The sequence below is a fragment of the Oratosquilla oratoria genome, chromosome 41 (genome assembly GCF_046742065.1).
Source record: "Oratosquilla oratoria isolate Oo_2021 chromosome 41, ASM4674206v1, whole genome shotgun sequence".
NCBI lineage: Eukaryota > Metazoa > Arthropoda > Malacostraca > Stomatopoda > Squillidae > Oratosquilla > Oratosquilla oratoria.
In genome coordinates, this window is record NC_134817.1 from 22,723,154 (window position 1) to 22,744,281 (window position 21,128).

Here is a 21,128-nt window from a genome sequence, read left to right on the forward strand (position 1 = left end):
ACAGCGTCGAGGAAAGTGTTCTGCCATATATGTTAAGAGAAATCAATTAACTAACTTAACCTAACCGGCGACAAACTAGAGTTGTTATCGAGGTGAGATGAACTCTTCCCATGAACTTTGCAGAGTGAAGTTTGTAAAAAAAAAAAAAAAAAAAAAAAAAAACAGCTTTGGGAAATAATTTCTGAAAAATCAAATACACACGGTTTGTACGTTACGTGTTTTCTTGCATTGATGTGATCAACTCGAATTTAAAGACGTTTATGTATATGTATGTATGTATGCATGTATGTATGTATGTATGTATGTATGCATGTATGTATGTATGTATGTATGTATGTATGTATGTATGTATGTATGTATGTATGTATGTATGTATGTATATATGTATGTATGTATGTACGTATACATGTTTGTACGTATGGGACTCAACTTTTGGTAACTTTCCTGTTGTTGGTCACATTCTTCATTACATAGTTGGAAAGTTCATTACAATATAAGTAAATATGTGGCTGGTGGATGTAATGGGAGAGGTTCTTCTAAATTGGATAAAACCGCCCGATGACAGTCTGAAGAAGAACATATATTTATCATCACACTCAATGAAATATTCTTTGAATTTATGAGGGATTTTCCTAAACTCCGTATAATCCCCAGGGTGGATGTTTTAAAGGTTGATTGAGTTGGTCTGACCATAACTATTTGATGATGAATCAAAAAGTTAATAATAAATAAAGAAATATATCAACAATAAATAGATGAGTAGTTGCAATTGACTATATAGATAAGCAGTCAGGTAGGCAGACAGTCAGGCAGTCAGGCAGATAGATAGGCAGGCATACAGTCAGAGACACTTGTAGACTGCAGACAGACGGGTAGGTAGGCAGACAGACCTACATATAGACAGGCAGGCAGGCAGACACAGGCTGACATACACTTAGACAGAAATAGACACAGACAGACACAGATAGACACAGATACAAAGAGACATAATTAGACATAGACAAACACGGACAAACGCAGGCACACACACAAGCAAACACAGAAAGGCACTGACACAAGCATATTGGCCCAGACACAAATAGACATAAATAGATTGAACAGACATACACACGGAATCACAAGGGCACAAATTCATAAAAGGACATAGACAGACACAAACAAACAAATACACAAATATACATATAGACACAAAAGTACAAGCACACACAGACGCAGACGAGCACAGACAGGCACAAACACAGAAAGACAGAGATGCAGGCACAGACATAAGAACATAAGAACATAAGAATGAAGGAGACTGCAAGAGACCATAAGACCTACACTAGGCAGCTCCGTATCCATCACCACATGTCATCCCCATCCATAAAGTTGTCTAATCGTTTCTTAAAACAACTGATAGTTTCAGCGCTTACTACATGGTTACTAAGTTTATTCCATTCGTCGACCACCCTATTAGTAAACCAATTCTTGCCTATTTCCTTTTTAAGTCTAAATTTGTCCAGTTTACAACCATTACTGCGAGTCCTGCCCTGTTGTTTTAATATGATGGCATTGTTTGCATCACCCTTGTTAAAGCCTTTGATCCACTTGAACACCTCTATTAGACCACCCCGCAGATAGACATAGAAACATGCAGACACACATAGATGTATCAACAATACAGTAAGGACAGTGTCATACAAACTACACATGTTGCATTTGATCACAAGGGACGCCGTAGGAAGAGCTATCATGGAGTCTACACATCTTTATACTCCTCACCCTCAAGTACGCTTACCCAGTGTGGTCCCTCACGCTCACCTTCACATAAAAGCAACAACTAGAGAGAACAAAAAACTGGGCGTGCAAGTTCATCCCTGAACCTGGGTATGACGGCTATGACAATGCCCTGACCACCCTGAATCTCTCACCCTCGTCACCGACACTTTCTCCCACCCAATACACCCCCACCGCGCCACTCCACCAGGCAAATCAACAAACTCGTGTCCATCAGAGCTCCAAGAACTGAACACTACAAGAACGGAACCATTCTGTCCATAGTGTACATTATTAATTCAACTTAATGTAGTGTTGGAATTAGCTCAGATTGTACATTGTCAGTGTATCACCGAATCAATGTTACACCAATAAAATGATTATTATTATCGCTGTTATTATTACACATACAGACACAGAGATAAACTGACAGGCATAGACTGGTGCAGATAGACACTGACAAATAAAGACAGACACGAACAAGATAAGACAGACACTGAAACACACACACAAACAGGCACAAATAGACGCAGACAAGCATAGTCAGACACATACAGGCAAATGCAGACACAGACTGACACAGGCAGACACATACAGATACAGACCGGCACAGACAGACATAGGCGGAAATAGGCACAGACAGACACACACAGACATAGACAGATAGAGATAAACAGAGACAGACACAGGCAGACACAGGCAGATATGGACAGATATAGACAGACATAGAAAGACATAGGCAGACCCAGACAGACCTAGACTGACACAGAGAGACAAACAGCGTTCGATTGCACACACAAGCTGTTTTGACCTACCGAGGAACATCCACTTCAATCTAGTTGTATGTATATTGTTTTCGACTTAGCAAAAAAAACATGAAACTAAAAACCCGTAACCACATTACCAATAATCAGATTAGAAAATGTCGGTGACCAGAAACGACGCGTTTTGCTTGTGTTGTTGACTTTTTTCAAGTGTGAGAGAGGTGGTTTAAAATATCGAGCAAATGCTGCCGTTTTGTTAATCAGACAAACCCTGTTATATCTTTAAGCAAAAAGAACATAATTTCTTTTTACCTAGTCACCTTTTGGCACATTTCTCAACTATAATGATTAATTTTCAAAGAAGAAAATATTATTTACAAAATACCGTGTGTAAGCTGTCATATAAGTTATTACGGAGAAACCAGCAGAGGAATTAAAAAGTGGAAAAATTAGCACAAAAATCATGTAAAGGCCCATCAAACCTCTAATCCACTAGTGATCCACGTTGACAGTCATGGCCGCTTAATGGATTGAGATGGAATAGAGGTTCTCCCAAAAGGACTCACAAAGAAAAGGAGAAAATAGTTGAAGCAGCGAACATCGCTTCTCGTCCACGTAGCAACCATCGAGATGGGTTTATCAAATTAGCGCGAACTGTGAGCTTGGTACTTCGCGAAGCTGAACGGAGTAAGAGGAATGAGGTCGACCGCGGAGGAACGGGGTAATCTTCGTCTGAAACATAAGGTGTTGAAATTCCATTGATTGTATGTACTCTGAGGAAATCCCGGTGAGGACGAAACGTCAATAATAAATCTCCAATAGTTCCCTGTGTTTACCACACTACCATGCCACTCTCTCTTGCTCTTGCTCTCACTCTCTCTCTCTCTCTCTATATATATATATATATATATATATATATATATATATATATATATATATATACATATATATACATATATATATGCATATATATATACATACATATATACATACATATATACATATATATTTATACATATATATACATATATATATATATATATACATATATATATACATATATATATAACATATATATATATATATATATATATATATATAAACATACCCCCTTCTTATCACATATGGTATATTGTTTATTTACTATTTTTCTTATCTATTTCTTTGTATGCTAAGAAGGAATATTACCACTGCTACTGTGCCGTGCAGTACAAATCGGCCGAAAAGAAACATAGCCTCCGTCCATTCGTCACCGCTGGTCACAAATCGATGACATTCTGGCTTCGGCAGTGTCGTATCCTTCGCTACAGAGGCTATTCATCACAGCAAAACCATGCCGGCATTGTCAATCATGGACAGAGTAATATGATGTCCGGAATGTCGAAGGACAAAAATCTATTCTAATCATTTTGTTTGTCAGTAATCATTGGGAACGAATCGATGGCTTTGTTGTTGCCCATCATATGGTCGAAGGATGTTCGATCGTTAAGTTGGTGGTGGTGGTGGAGGTAGGTTGAGGTGGTGGTTGGGATTAGGGGCACGGAGTTGAGGTGGCAGGGTGGGTAGTGATCAGCTCATGGGTCGCTAGGATTTAGGGGTTCAATGTCTTTGCTCGGTTGATTTTCATTACAGGGAGGACTAGGTGTGTTTTAGTGAAATGATTCAAAGCCTTTATGAACTCCGTCAACTACTAGAGCGACCACCGCCGCTCTAACAGCTGTAGTCTCTCTTTTTCACTGCACCGCCCTCCATGCTCCTCTGACTAGCTACACCGTCTCACTTTCTATCTGGAAGGTGTGTCTTTCATAAAAACCACCGCACGGGCACAAACAAAGCGCGTGGGAGTGACATTTCACTAAAGAAAAAAAAAAAAATGAGTACCTTAGGTAAGGCGACAGAACTAAAATGGTTTCTAAAAATGGGCGCGGGAAAACGATAAAAGAAAGTTACAAAGGCAACAAACAAATATTATTGTATGATATCTGTACCCACTATATTAACGACGTAAAAACCGTAAAGAGAAAACGTGAAAACAAAAGAATAAAAAACACAGAGGAACTTATGTAAAAAGAAAAAAGAAAGTTCGGCATTTTGACGACCCTGATGTCCGTGACCTTCAGAGGAAGTTCCATGAGCTTTCGTTGAAGTTCATCATATAACCTTGCCGAATGTTACTCGTAAACTTCCCGAAGTTTATGTGTTACTTTGCAAAACCTTTCCCGTGCAACTTGTCCAAGTTTCAGTTACCATATACTCGCCGAATTTTACTCGTAAATTTCCCGAAGATCATGTGTTACCTTGCAAAACCTTTCCCGTGCAACTTGTTGAAGTTTCAGTTACCATATCCTTGACGAATTTTACTCGTAAATTTCCCGAAGATCATGAGTTACCTTGCAAAAACGTTCCCATGCAACTTGTCCAAGTTTCAGTTACCATATCCTTGACGAACCTCTGTATGTAATTAGCAGCAAAGAGATTTGAAACTATCCCTTGTACCCTGAGTGTTATTTACCAATCTCTTCTGGCTCCAGACACGTCATGCACTTAGCATCACCAGGATTATCAGGAGATTTAGAGATTAACCGTAAAACAGGGCATCCAGAATACCTAGTTCTTCCGTAAACTTCAGACGGATAACCACAGAGAAGTAACTCTGCAGGTATTGTGGCGACACATCCCCTTGAGGTGAAGCTGTTTATGAAGACCAAAATATCCCTCGTTGTCAACACGCACGGGAAAGAGAAACCTACTTTAAGATGCTTCCAGCGGACAAAATACCAGTCTGGAAGGAGGGTGAGGCGTTTTCTTGTGAGGGAAGGGAGGAAGGAAGAAGCCTGCCCGGAAACGAGGTCACGGAAGCAAAGATTTGGTGCCAAAACGTCTTCACCTTTTATTGTTCCTGAAGAAAAACTAACGTGACTGAATGGACATGGGAGTTATTGGTCGTCATTCTCGTAAATAAGAACATAAGAACATAAGAATGAAGGAGACTGCAAGAGACCATAAGGCCTACACTAGGCAGCTCCGTATCCATCACCACCTGTCATCCCCATCCATAAAGTTGTCTAATCGTTTCTTAAAACAACTGATAGTTTCAGCGCTCACTACATGGTTACTAAGTCTATTCCATTCGTTGACCACCCTATAAGTAAACCAATTCTTGCCTATTTCCTTCTTAAATCTAAATTTGTCCAGTTTAAATCCATTACTGCGAGTCCTGCCCTGTTGTTTTAATATGATGATAAAACAGGAGCAAAAGTTTGACACATATAAGTCACTACTCTCTTCGATGCGATGGCGTACTTGATTATTTTGTTTCTGGCTACTTCAGGCGACTCGAGACAGTTGTAGATTGGTCACCTCGTGTGAAAGCAATACTGTCCTTCCATCGTAACCACTTTCAATTCTGAGACAAACCGGTCCAGAATAAGATCAAGAAAGTGTGTTACATTACTGGAAAGGGGCTCAATGATATTTCACTTTCTTTCAACTTTAGTTAGCTTAACTCTCTCTCTCTCTCTCTCTCTCTCTCTCTCTCTCTCTCTCTCTCTCTCTCTCTCTCTCTCTCTCTCTCTCTCTCTCTCTCTCTCTCTCTATCTATCTATCTATCTATCTATCTCTTTCATTCTCTCTCTCTCTCTCTCTCTCTCTCTCTCTCTCTCTCTCTCTCTCTCTCTCTCTCTCTCTCTCTCTCTCTCTCTCTCTCAAAGGGTTACAAAGGCGGAGCATGCCGACAGAAGACCTTTTGGTCTATAACTAGGTCGGTTGCGAAAATAGTAAATAAATAAATAAACAAATAAAAATATATAATATAGATAATAATAAAAAATAAGTAGATGTACATTTAGATAATTTTCGTCTGGCTAGATAAATTAAGATTTTTTTTCTATCACAATACGAATATTAATTCGGTTAACCTCTGTCGCCTTCACTCAGATATTTTGTCTTTTTTAAGCAAAACAATTTCTACGGAAATCCAGATTATATTAGATAAATATAAACATGAAATTCTACACATTGACCTTGAATCGTGAAAAACTAGCATATCTGTACTTAAATGACCAATGTCCTATTCGGTGTAACTTCGTGGTAACTATATTAGCTTACTATTGTCGAAAATCTTATTCAACCAATGTATCGATAATTACGTCACTAATGATAAATAATCTCTTTAATGCGACAATGAACAAGTAAGTGGTCCATCCGAATACTATCTTTTATTTTCTACATGTCTGTTGGAAGACCAAATTGACCACGTTTAAACTTTTTCTTTTAACATCTTATGGCAAAGATTGTGAGGAAAAATAACGTTGCAATCGACTGTCGATGCAGTTACCGACTTTCTATCGAGACATGACGTCATCAACATCACTGCCAGATGCCTATCGATTTCAGTTAACATAATTATTCATGTAAAATCATAAAGCGGGCACAACATACCTGATATTTGCGATAATAATCCATTTTGGTTTAAGACGAATGAAATCACTTTTGTCACTTGATTTTTTCAAAGTATCACTATGCGCTATTTCACTTTCCGTAAAATTTCTCACAACACACGATACACACGCGAGTAACACAAACACACAAGTGTCCTTTGCCAAAATATGTATACACCACGTCAAAGTACTTCAAATTAATGCGCTCTGAAAAGTAGTACCAACCATTACTTTAATAAGTTTAATTCTGTATTAACATCTAACATTGATACATTATCTTTACGTTATGATATAAAATTGGCTACAAGATATGGGTCAAATTTCAAAGAACCTTTAGAATATAAATTAATAATTAAAATTTTGTATTCCTCCGCCGCCATTCATTCCTTCGACATTTCTTGCAAATGTTTGTGTTACATTATTAATTTCACGAATATGTCTTGATTTAAATTAGTAATAAAATATAAATAACAATGAACTATTTATATACAAATATATGTAAACAATGTCAAAGTACTTGAAATTAATGCGCTTTGAAAAACTACTTCTCATTCGGACAATGCCGTGACCACATAATACACCCAATACGCAACCTACCGATATTTAGGATAAACTATCAAAATACGAATATTAATTCGGTTAACCTCTGTCGCCTTCATCCAGATATATATATTTTTTTTAAACAAAACAATTTCTACGGAAATCCAGATTATATTGAATAACTATAAACATGAAATTCTACATATTGACCTTATATCGTGACAACTAGTATATCAAAGTAAATCTACCCTTCATCCGTACTTAAATGACCAATGTCCTATTCGGTGTAACTCCGTGGTAACTATATTAGCTTACTATTGTCGAAAATCTTATTCAACTAATGTATCGATAATTACGTCACTAATGATAAATAATCTCTTTAATGCGACAATGAACAATGAACAAGTAAGTGGTCCATCCGAATACTATCTTTTATTTTCTACATGTCTGTTGGAAGACCAATTTGACCACATTTAATTTTTTTCTTTAAACATCTTTAACATCTTTTAACATCTCTCTCTCGCTAACTCTCCCTCTCTCCTTCTCTCTATCTCTTTACCCCACACCCTTCCTTCTTCCTTCCCTTCCCTTCCAGTTTGTGGTATTGACTACATCACTACTTAGAGTCAATGTTTGAGGGAATTAGTAATACTCCTATGGACCAGCGTCACGCACCTCCTTTCTCTTAGGGTTGGACACAAGATTCCACTCGTAAAAGAAAAAATAAATAAATAAATAAATAAAATAAAATAAAAAGGCTGGTCACTCGTATTTACTACCATCTTTGAATCTTAGTTTACAACCTCATGACTTGACCTCTTTAGCATAATATTGTCTATAAGGACAGAAGTGCTCGTTATTGCAGGTTCAATAACACACACACACACACACACACACACACACACACACACACACACACACACACACACACACACACACACACACACATATATATATATATATATATATATATATACATAGATATATATATATATATACATACATACATATGGACAATGCCACAAAGCGCAAACGCAACGAATTTGCTTGTACGGTACATACATACATACACCAACGACCTTTTACTCCTTACAAGGGAGGTATCCAAAAACAAAGGCATGAAATCCACTCCCACACACTTCACACCTATTTACCACCCCTCCCTCCCTTTTATCTTGGCTCCTCCTGGATGACGGGTCATCCCTGCATCCCGCCCACTGCCCTGGGTCAGAAGCAGTGTCGTAAGACACAGCACATCCACAGCAAGGTAGTTTCGTTTAATCGGCGACCCCTCCCCCCTCCACATCTCCTCATGTAGAAAAAGAGAAGACGGGGAGGAATCCCTTTGCGCTGCGTCAAAATATCATTCACAAATCCTCTCTCACGCTCCATGTCCCACCTACTCCATTGTACGTATCACATCATCATCCATACACAACCATTCTCCACTCACCATATCCTTGCTTGTATATATGGTAATTACTGTGAAACAGTGAAATATATACCTTATTTACTCAAATTAACTGCCCCAACACATAATTTCAAGCTTTCAACTTAGGAATAACAAATAGAAAAAGAGGGAAGGGAGATAAATGCTGCAACGAGGTACAACAAAATCGTACAACTCAATGAATTCAATCTCGTTAATTGTTACTTTTCATTGTTACTCTGTCACAGGGACCTCCAACTTCACCTGTACTCAGCAGTTCATTTTCTCTTTAAGAAAACAAAACTCTTAAAGTTCTAGCAATGAATTCAATCCCTTTAATTGTTACTTTTCATTGTTACTCCGTCTGCGGGACTTCCGTCTTTACCTGTACTCAGCAGTTCATTTTCTCTTTAAGAAAACAAAACTATTAAAGTTCTAGCAATGAATTCAATCTCTTTAATTGTTACTTTTCATTGTTACTCTGTCTCCAAGACTGCTGCCGCCTTTACCTCTGTACTCAGCAGTTCATTTTCTCTTTAAGAAAACAAAATTCTTAAAGAACTGAAAGCTCAGGTCGCCTCACTTGGTCCTCAGGAGTTCCTTACCCTGAGAGCTTCCCGATCCACATAAATATTTTATTTCAATTATTTTCATTTTACATAGAATTGCTTGTCACTCTTAACAAATAATACCTAGTGACGGTGATGAAGTAGTAATAATAACAAATTCGTATGAATTGAAGCAATAATTATTATATGAATATATAATTCTACCTCACTCTACTGTCAATTATACTGTAGTTCTTCGGGACCAGATCGAGAGCTTTTCCCATCGCGCAAAAGCTCGATTCTGCGCAGTCTCGTGCAGTATACAATGCGCAACCAATATTCCCCATTGCGCAAGGGTGCTCAATTGCAATTTCCTCAAACACTTGCGTACCTACGCAACCGAATATCTGTCCCGGTGATGCTGACAAACGGGTCTTATTCCGTACTCTCCTCTTTCTGTTCCTTTAGTTAAAAAAAAAAAAAAAAAAAAACTATGTAAGAACAAAACATAAACATGTAAAACCACACAGACATTTTTCTCTTCTTCTTCTTTTTTTATACAATACATTTTCTAAATCTTTCTAAACATTGTATTGCCTTTTCCAACCGGGGTTTACATGCTTATGTTGAGGCGTGACGACAGAATCAGTGGTAGGGTGGTGAGTTTAAACGTCAAGAATCCGTTGAAGTTTTATTTCTGACGTTTCGTAGGACTTCTTCAGAGTATACACAAATAAGACAACGACAACTTATATAATCAGGGAGGAACGGGGTGAGCTGTGCGAATATATAAGCTGTCGTTGTCTTATTTGTGTATACTGGGACAGAAGTCCTAGTTGGACGAAACGTCAGAAATAAAACTTCAACTGATTCCTGGCGTCTAAACTCACCACCCTACCACCTCACATGCTTACCATCCACTCTAGTGTATTGCCAGTTATCAACTTCTATCCTCATTATAGACTTTCCTCCTTCCTGACAAGTTCTATTCTTCCTCGAGCTAACCTTGCGCCCCCTCGTTCCCCTTTTTTTCAGCCGTGCCTTTCTTGTTTTTCTTCAAGAATTTGCTGATTTTGTTTTTGGTGAGGTCCTCCATTTTTTTTCTTTCTTTTTTTCCTTTTCATTTCTTCCTTTGGTCTGTTCTTTTCGTATCAGATTTATTTCGCCCGAAAACTTTTGAAAAGTCTTCTTGTGTTTGTACGTCATTCTTCCTTGGTTTTCAACTCTTTCTCCATCTCCATCTCCATCTTCCCTTGTGCAAAGTTCGGTCATGTTTTCCATTCGTAGGTTTCCGTTTTTGCATACCGCCATGCGCATCTTTCCCCCACAACACAACTTCCTATATCTTTAGGCATCCTCTCCATATCTGCAACTTTCTTCACTGTATCAACATTCTTGTACAACCAAGAACCTCTGTCAGCAACAAAAATATTATAACAATTCACTACCCCAAGAATCTAGTTTGTGTGGGTCCTTTATGAGATATTGATTCTATATGTTTTATGAAGTCATAATGTTTAAGACATAATAACACGCCTACGATCCAGACAGCGCGAAATTACCCAATAGGATAGAAACGCCAGTAAACAACAGTCCTATGGACCACAAATATATCTTTCAAACAAGAATAATGATCATTTATTATTTGCAACAATCCTCTCCTTCTTTTACCATCTCTCTCTCTCTCTCTCTCTCTCTCTCTCTCTCTCTCTCTCTCTCTCTCTCTCTCTCTCTCTCTCTCTCTCTCTCTCTCTCTCTCTCTCTCTCTCTCTCTCTCTCTCTCTCTCTCTCTCTCTCTCTCTCTCTCTCTCTCTCTCTCTCTCTCTCTCTCTCTCTCTCTCTCTCTCTCTCTCTCTCTCTCTCTCTCTCTCTCTCTGTCTCTCTCTCTCTCGCTCTCTGTGACCATATCACATTAAGTGTTGACTTCCGGCAAAGAAATACAATACATTTGAGATTCTGTTTTTTTTGTTTGTTTTTTTTTTTTTTTTTGATTTTTTTTAGTAAGATTTTTTTTTTCCTTTTTTTTTTTAAGATAGACAGAAAAGCAGCTTTGGGCCTTCCCTTAATTCCGGTGGCCATACTGGACGGAAGGAACCAATTTACCTGTAAAGCACAGCAAGATGACTTATTGATAGAAAAAAAAGGAGAAGGAAAAAAAAAAGAGATTGCACGTAGGAACACAACAAAGGTTTTAACAAAGAAAAGCAGCTTTTGTTACTACACGAGACAACGGTGCCTAAGCAGCAGTGTACTGGTAAGCTTCATCTAACAAAAGAACGTTTATTTTTCATATTTTCTCTCACGTATATATATATATATATATATATATATATATATATATATACATATATATGTACATATCTATGTGTGTGTGTGCGTGTGTGTATATTTATATATATATATATATATTTATATATATATATATATATATATATATATATATATGTATATACAGTATATATAGATACATACATACGTACATACATACAAGCATACACACGTACATGCATTCATACAAACATATGTATACATACATATATTGCAGACATATATCAAATACAACACAAAATATATACAACTACAGAAGTTAGTATAATATTCTTAAAAGTTGATGAATTTTATTTTGTTTGTATATTGAAAGAAAATACAAGTATATTCACTGATGATTCGGGGACTAAAAAAACGAAACGAAAAATAAGTATTTGCATATTTATGAAAAATGAATTCAAATGTCACGGAGAGTAAATAAAACTTTGTCCTCGGTGCATAGGCTGAGGTTGGTCGACTCCGCTCTCCCGAAACACGACCACGGAGTTAATCATATTTAACTTTGCTCATTATAGCTCCCTGGTTAATGGAAAGAATCCCAACATATGCAATAATCACCACCAGTTAAATCCGATTGGCTTACATTATGATCTGCTTGAGTCAAAAATCCAACATCATTAATTCGATGTTGGTCGTTTCGTTACTTGATAGGACAGGAAAAGGTTACCTTTGGTCAACGAGGTGAGAAGAAAAGGTCTCTGGTATCTAGCAAGGAAAGGTCAGAAAGACTGGAATAAGTAAACTTTTGACGTACAATAAGTGTTCTTATACATTCATAGCAAACTAGAGTGAAAGATACTATGGAGGCGGTAAAAGAGAGGAAGTGGAATTGGGCAGGTAATTTAGCTGTAGTTTATCTAAATCTTGTTGAATATCTAATTTGTCTAAGTGTTCATTTGCCATTCCATAAATTTGTATCATCAGAAAATTTGGAGACAATAATTTTTTTTATACACATACTGACTATGAATCTATGCATTGGGAATCACTGCTGCCTTGAGATTCGCTGACTGTAAACTACAATTACACGTTGGTCCACAAACACTCACAGAAGTTTCTCTGGGTCCGCGTTTCTCAATCAGCCAAGGTTCCCCGGAACCCTAAGGTTCCGCAAAAGGTCCCTAAGGGTTCCGCGCGAACAAGTGAGATAAGCTAATGCACTTTTGATCTTTGATTTTGTTTCATACACGTGATATAATTAAACACGCACGACATATTCTTGGTTATTGTAATAACGAAATACAGACATCATCCTATCTAACCTATCATTACGATGAAAATAAAATGAGAAAAATGTGAGTTTTTTTTTTTTTTAGGTTTTTAGGCTTTGAGGTTTTTAGGGTTCCTTAAGACATGCAATTTCTTTTAAAGACTACACACGGGTAAAAAGGTTGAGAGACACTGCTCTGGGTAATGAACTTTCGACTCTTCTCCGTGATGCATTAATTAATGGAGGACAGTCTCTGAGTCCCCAGCTTACAAAAAAAAAAAAAAAAAAAAAAAAAAAAAAAAAAAAAAAAAGTTCTCACCTCTCTTTGTGAGATAAACCAGGAGAAATACAATCGAAGATGATACAAATCTTCAACTCTGTCCTAAGACTAAATGTCACATCATCGGATCTGACCAACCAACCGGAGGTGAGACTGTTGTCAGGTTTTGACGACTCCACAAACTCCAAGTATATCTTGTGAATCTCTTTAGTGTGTGTGTGCGAGTGCGTGTGTGCGTGTGTGTGTGTGTGTGTGTGTGTATGTGTGTGTGTGTGTGTGTGTGTGTGTGTGTGTGTGTGTGTGTGTGTGTGTGTGTGTGTGTGTGTGTGTGTGTGTGTGTGTGTGTGTGTGTGTGTGTGTGTGTGTGTGTGTGTGTGTGTGTGTGTGTGTGTGTGTGTGTGTGTGTGTGTGTATGTGTGTGTGCGTCTGTGTGTGTGTGTGTGTGTGTGTGTGTGTGTGTGTGTGTGTGTGTGTGTGTGTGTGTGTGTGTGTGTGTGTGTGTGTGTGTGTATGTGTGTGTGTGTGTGTGCGTGTGTGTGTGCATACACACACACGCACACACACACACACACACACACACACACACACACACACACACACACACACACACACACACACACACACACACACACATATATATATATATATATATATATATATATATATATATATATAATATATGTATGTATATATATACATATATATATACATATATATATATATATATATATATATATACACATATGTATATGAATATATATATATATATATATATATATATATATTTATGTATATATACATATATGTATATATATAAATATATATATAAATATATATATATACATATATATATATATATATATATATATATATATATATATATATATATAGTTCTCGAGTAGCCTTTAAGCATACATTTCATTGCTTTTCTTTTTCTTTGTCAAGAGGTATAGCTTGTGTTGCACATTTTATCTTATATGTGTATATATATATATATATATATATATATATATATATATATATATATATATATATACACATATCAATCAATCCATTTTGTAGAGAAAAGGCGAGAATGACAAGGGGTTAATTCTCGAATAGCCTTTAGGCATATATTTTATTGCTTTTCTTTTCTTTTTTCTTTTTTTCGAGATGTGTAACTTGTTTTGCACATTCTATTCTATTTTATCTTATTTTATTATATTTCATTTTATCTTATTTTATTTTGTTTCATTTTATTTTATTTTTCTGAAAAAAGAAAAAAGGCTAATAGCCTACCCATATTGGTTCTTCCTCACTTGCAATAATTTCAAAGGAATTAATTGATAGTTTTTGTTGTCTTTTTTCACAATAATTTTGTTACTTTTTGCGATAATGGAATATAATACTGTACGGCTTTTTCTCAAACAAGAAGGAATAATCGTATTTTTTTTTCTGTTCGTGTATAAAGGCATACAGACGTGTGTGTGTGTGTGTGTGTGTGTGTGTGTGTGTGTGTGTGTGTGTGTGTGTGTGTGTGTGTGTGTGTGTGTGTGTGTGTGTGTGTGTGTGTGTGTGTGTGTGTGTGTGTGTGTGTGTGTGTGTGTGTGTGTGTGTGTGTGTGTGTGTGTGTGTGTGTGTGTGTGTGTGTGTGTGTGTGTGTGTGTGTGTGTGTGTGTGTGTGTGTGTGTTAATGAGTGTCTTTGACAAGACATCCTTGACCTCATCACAGCTATATACCTCAGGAGAAGATAATCCTTGACTTTTGTCATGGGTATAAGATTATAGAGATGATTCTCCATTGTCACACTACCGGAGTTGAGGATCCCACAGTTGCGGACTTTGAAATGAGAAATAGCAAGAGATAATTGTTTTTGTTTTGTTATCTTTTGTCTGTCTGATTTTCGTTTATTATTAGTTATATGTCAATTTATTATTATTTACTATTTACCTGTTTGTTTATTATCTAACTATACCTATGCATTTATTTATGTATCTTATTTGTTATTTACATTATTATAGTTTTTATTTATTATTTTATTATCAATATGATTTTTTTTTCGCATCCGACCTAGTTATGGATCAAAAGGTCTCCTGTCGGTATGCTCCGCCTTTGTAATCCTTTGTAACGCTTCTTAGACCTAAGAACATAAGAATGAAGGAGACTGCAAGAGACCATAAGGCCTACACTAGGCAGCTCCGTATCCATCACCACCTGTCACCCCCATATATAAAATTGTCTAATCGTTTCTTAAAACAACCTACGGGGTTGCACCTGGAGTGATTTATGTGTCCCCAAAAAACAAGGTCTTAGACAGAGAAAGATCACTTAAAAAAGTATAATGATCCTAAATCTTCATGAAACGGACGGGACACCACGAGCTTAGCTCCCCTTTCCCGTGAGATACAACAAAGTAAATATTGAAAGCGTTTTGATACGCGCAATAGAGAAACAATCTTATACAGCGTCATGCAAGTGTCCATCAGCGATAGCCAATATCACTTACGAATGGTTAAGATGAAACAGATACTGGCCCCGTTTTGGCTTCATCAAGTGTAATGTTTTACAAAGTAATTGAGTTATTCAGCTTTTCCATTTGTTGACGAGAAAGAAAAATTCCTGTTTTGGAGAAATGAACGAAAAATTTGTTCCAATATTTTTCTTTTTTAATACGTTAGGTTATGATATTGTTGTTGTCTTTTCTATATTGAATTTAATGAGAAATGCGTGTGATGCCAAGGTCTGTCTATTTCAAACAGAACGTTTTTCTTCTTCTTCTTTCTGTCTATCCGTCAAATGAGGGGAGTATTTCTGTTTCAAGGTATCTTTCCTTTACTGCGCGAGGTCTTATGATCTCCATATGTGCAAATATATATATATATATATATATATATAAATATATATATATATATATATATATATATATATATATATATACATATATATATTTGCTTGTAGCCAATAAGGAAATCGGAATAAAACAGTAATTCCCAAGCGCTTTCGTGCATTACACGAAAGCGCTTAGGAATTACTGTTTTTTCCGATTTCCATAATGGTTACCAGCAAAATTTGTGGATCATGTGTTGTTTTTAGTTATCTTTCTGCATACATACATATATACATACACACACATATATATATATATATATATATATATATATATATATATATATATTATATTTCATTTCAGTAGAACATTTGCAATGAATCCGTGAGAACGCAGAAATACTGAACGAGATAGCCTGGCGCCGACTATTACAAAGTCCTTACAGTTGCTTTTATGTTTTTGTAGCTGAATAAAATCGTCTTGCGTCAGCCATAACAAAATGAGCAGTACTCTCTTGAGCAGCGTTTCCCAATCTTTTCCGACCCTTGCAGCCTCTGTAAACGGGTCAAGGCAGTTCAGCATTACCTAACTAATATCTTATTACTAGAAGGATAAAAGAAAGTGTACGTATGCATCGTTTCCCAGCACTTCCTAGAATAGATTTCAGCATCCCCAGGGGGTTCTAGCACCTGCTAGTACCTCAGGTTAGGAAATGCTGCTCTAGACTCTAGAGTGATGTCCTTAGAGTCAAAACTCTATATCCCCAAGGAGGTAAAAGAAGAGAATTTCGTGATACCAATAAATTATTTAGAAATAGATAAATATATAAAGATAGACAAATAGGTAAATAGATTAATTAATGATGATGATAATAGTAAGGATAGTATTGCAGCATGGAAATTCAGCCTGACGGTGAAAAGATCATTTTTGGTGTTAAATACTGTTTTAAACGAAAAAAATCCATCTCTTTTCTTTTTCCTTCCACAATAAATTGAACATGAAAGAAGATTAGACAGAATGGGAGAGTTTTAAGTTAACTTAGAGATAGACCTTGGGTCACTGGGGACAATGTGATGACCCACTGTTACAAGGAGCATTAGACCCATCTCTTGGCTCTTGGTGATGATATGGTTAAACGTCACAAACTCCTCCCATAGGAGGGCTAGGACGGTGCCCCTTACAGACGACTTTGTAGCGTGGAATTTAATGAACCATACCCTTGGTTCAACTTCGCCGGTGGTAGGATTCGAACCGCCATCCCCTCGACCTTCGTCGTAAGTAACGACGCCCTAACCCGCTCAGCCGCTTTTGGTAACACTAGATTGTTGTCAAGCTTTGGACCCTAAGTGTCTACTCACCTGTGAACTTATCCTCTTGTTCGCGTGTATCTCATTATCCGTCATTTTCAGGAAACAATTTCCTGAGGACGCCAAACCCCACCACCCTAGTCAGCTTTGGCACAACAAACTTCATTATCCTTGTCGGTCTAGCAACATTACTATTATTTTATTTTATTTTGTTTATTTTATTTTTTCATTCCTTCATCGTGGGGGTCCGCGTAACTGACTTGATTGCACCTGAAGGCAGTCGATTTCTATGCGTCTGAGAAGAAGCGTCTCCTAGCTGCATGGAATGGCCTTTCTTGATGACGGAATAGAACCTATGAACTCCGTAACCACATTGAAGGAACTGATTCACACCCACTCACTTGATAGATCCTATTTACTTTATCTTTGCCTTTCAAACAAACCTCTTCAATCCAGTTACGACTAAGGATTCAGTGTTTCCAGTCATGAGGGTGAGGCCATCTCAATTAATATATCTGTGCCTGCGTTGCACTTTAGATACTTCATTCTAACTTCGACAGATTATATTAAAGTGAATGGTGTACTTGGGACAAGCCGGGGTCTATTGAATCGAGACTATATTTGATCCCGACTCGGTAAGAACTACAAAAGATATTCTTATAGAATACAGTAAAGGTCTTGGTTTGCTACGACGTTCCCACAGCAACCTTGAGTTCTAGTAAGTCCTTAGTTACACTGTCAAAGTCTTGATTGGAGTAGCTATTATTCATAAGCACTTGGCGTAGATAAGTAAGCTCTAAATGGAGCATGTGTCAGGAGAAACAAATAGAAATTGCCCGCCTGACATGCTAATTACGCCTTTCTTATAATTAAGAGAATATTCGCCAAGGCTATTATAGAAACCCCAGAACCAGCACAATGGTTATGAAAAACACTTGTATTAGTCGAACTGATAGAACATCCGGAACCAACGTTGTGTACTTATTCAAATATTCTTCCGAGGATTGTGCATCTCACAATATCGCATACGTTGGACACACCATATGTGCTCTCAGCGGAAGACTGAATTTGCATCAGCAGGACGGGGCCATTAAGAAGCATTACACAAAATATGACAACCAAACCGTAGACAGAGGTACCCTGATTCAATGTACTAAAACCATTGCACATAATAAGGACCCCAGAAGCTTAAAATTTCTTGAGGCATTCTACATTAGGACTACTGTCCCCACAATAAATATACAATTTAATATGACGTCCAGTATTTTGCCGTACAACGACGCTTATTTGAGACAGCGTTATATAGACTGTCAGGTCGCGTAGGCGGTCAACTCGACTCCAAGGTATGAACATGGTACATTTAAACTCTTATTTTCCCCTACCATTTGTACTTTTCTCTTAGACGTAAGTGATAACACTTGTGTTAAATATTTTATTTTGTGATTATTTGCCACTAGTGTATATATATATATATATATATATATATATATATATATTTTTTTTTTTTTTTTTTTTTTTTTTTTTTCCTAGTTACCAGGATTGTACCATCATTTATATTTATTATTACAGAAATTTTTGCCAATCCTGATGATGTCACTTTCAAGACGAAAGCTCAAAATATCAAATGAAGAACTATGGAGATCATGTATTAGCTCACCCTCCAGCAAGAAAAATCCTTATAAGAAAAATAGAAAATATCAATAAGTTGAACAATTGTCAGAATACGGTCGTATTGAAGTCAACATGCATATATATATATATATATATATACATACATATATATATATATATATATATATATATACATATGCATATGTTCATATATATATATATATATATATATAAATGTGTGTGTGTGTGTGTATGTATATATATTATATATTTTATATTATGTATATGTATATATATGATATATATATATATATATATATATATATATATATATATTTATTTATTTATTTATTTATTTATTCATCTGTTCATTTATTTATGCTCTTTGTATGCAGTAGAAGATTTCTTAATCCCATAGTTGTTATATGAAGCGAAAAAGGAAGTATTTTACACATGTTGTCTCGATGATATATCCCCATACTTTGCGCACATTTTTTATCTTCATTGTACAGATACGTACATTGTCACTGGATGATTTATTTCAACCCTGGGCACCGCTTCTCCCGAACTGACACCAATGAATTCTTTAACTTTAATTGCTAACAAATACCCCAGCGATCTGTAGTTATTCAACTATGACAGACCTTATAGAAATTAAATATATATTGATATTTTCTTTTGCAAAGGATGTGTGTAAGCTCTTTTGAAGGTGAAGGTAAGTTCCCTAGAGCAAAGGAAGCGGTTTCCAGTTGTATCTTTCATCTCTTGTGATTCCCATTAACCACTTCCATTCAGTGACGCCTACGTAGGCGGCATGAGGAGCAAGTGGATACGCGATGATGCCGACTTCGGCGTTTTGTTTATATTTATTGTAGTCGTACCTACGTAACCTCCATTCTCTCTAAACTGGCTTCATCATATTTTCTTATGGTTATAAAAATTCACGGGTGAAAGAGAACGAACGATTGAGCACTGACTTTATTTTTTATAATGCGATTATTATGACGCAACATCGCACGTTGGGCAGCTTAACATCTTCGCTACGGCCAAGCCTCGGAGATGCCAACTACCATTTTCATATCTTTTAAACACCAGACCAATTTATTCAGTTGAGAGAAGACCGGAAACAGATGCCTGGAAGCCTTCTTATCGGCTAAATAAAATCATTACTAATCAACAAGAATGAAATATGTAAAGAACGACACCCGATTGATGGGGGTAATGCTTATCCCGTGATATTACCTTGCCCGCAACATTCTAATTAATGCTTGCGTTTCATATCTTCTGAAGTCATTTGTTCGTGGGACTGAATCTTCTTGAGCTAAACACAGGTGAAACGAGTTTCATTATTCTCCCTTCTCTTTGCGCTATCAGCGTTTCGTCTTAACTCCATCAGAAGCGAGCTGGGAAAATGAGGACGAATGAAAAAGATAATGATGATGAGAAGAGGAAGTTTATTGTATGCCACACTTTAGAAAATTTGTTCAGTCTGATTTCTGGTGATTGGTAACGTATAGTCACGTGTAGATTTTGCCCCACGTTTCAGATATCACGTCGTCAATAAGATTTTTTTTTTTTGTCAAGTTCGTGATGTATTTTCCTATGTAGTATTTAGCTTACCGTTTGGTGTTTTTCTTGAATAGAAAATATATTACGTACTTGACAAAAAGAAAATCATATCAACGTTGTGAAAACTATAACGTGGGTTAAAACTTTTGCACGTGACTGTACATTGGCGTTGTTGCTAACCCTTCCAATACGACTACTTTGTGGAGTAGTGTAGCAAACGTCAGACCTGAGGAAGACCCGTGCAGGACTCGAATGTTTTCATGCATGACTTATGAATGTCCTTGAGGATTTAAAAATCATTATACCTTGGAAGTAATGGTAAGAAGGTAGCGTCTAAGCTTTGCTCAAGGAAAACAAATAGATAAACATAGATTATATTCTTCTCTTTTTTCTTTTTTACGCGCAAACAACTTGACAATCATCTAAGTGTTTCTTCTTCATTTCAAGACGAGTGTTGTATTTCTCTTGACAATTTTCTCGTGTTTAATTTCTTTATAGGCGTATTACATTTTACGTTCCATGACGATATGTTGTCTTTGTT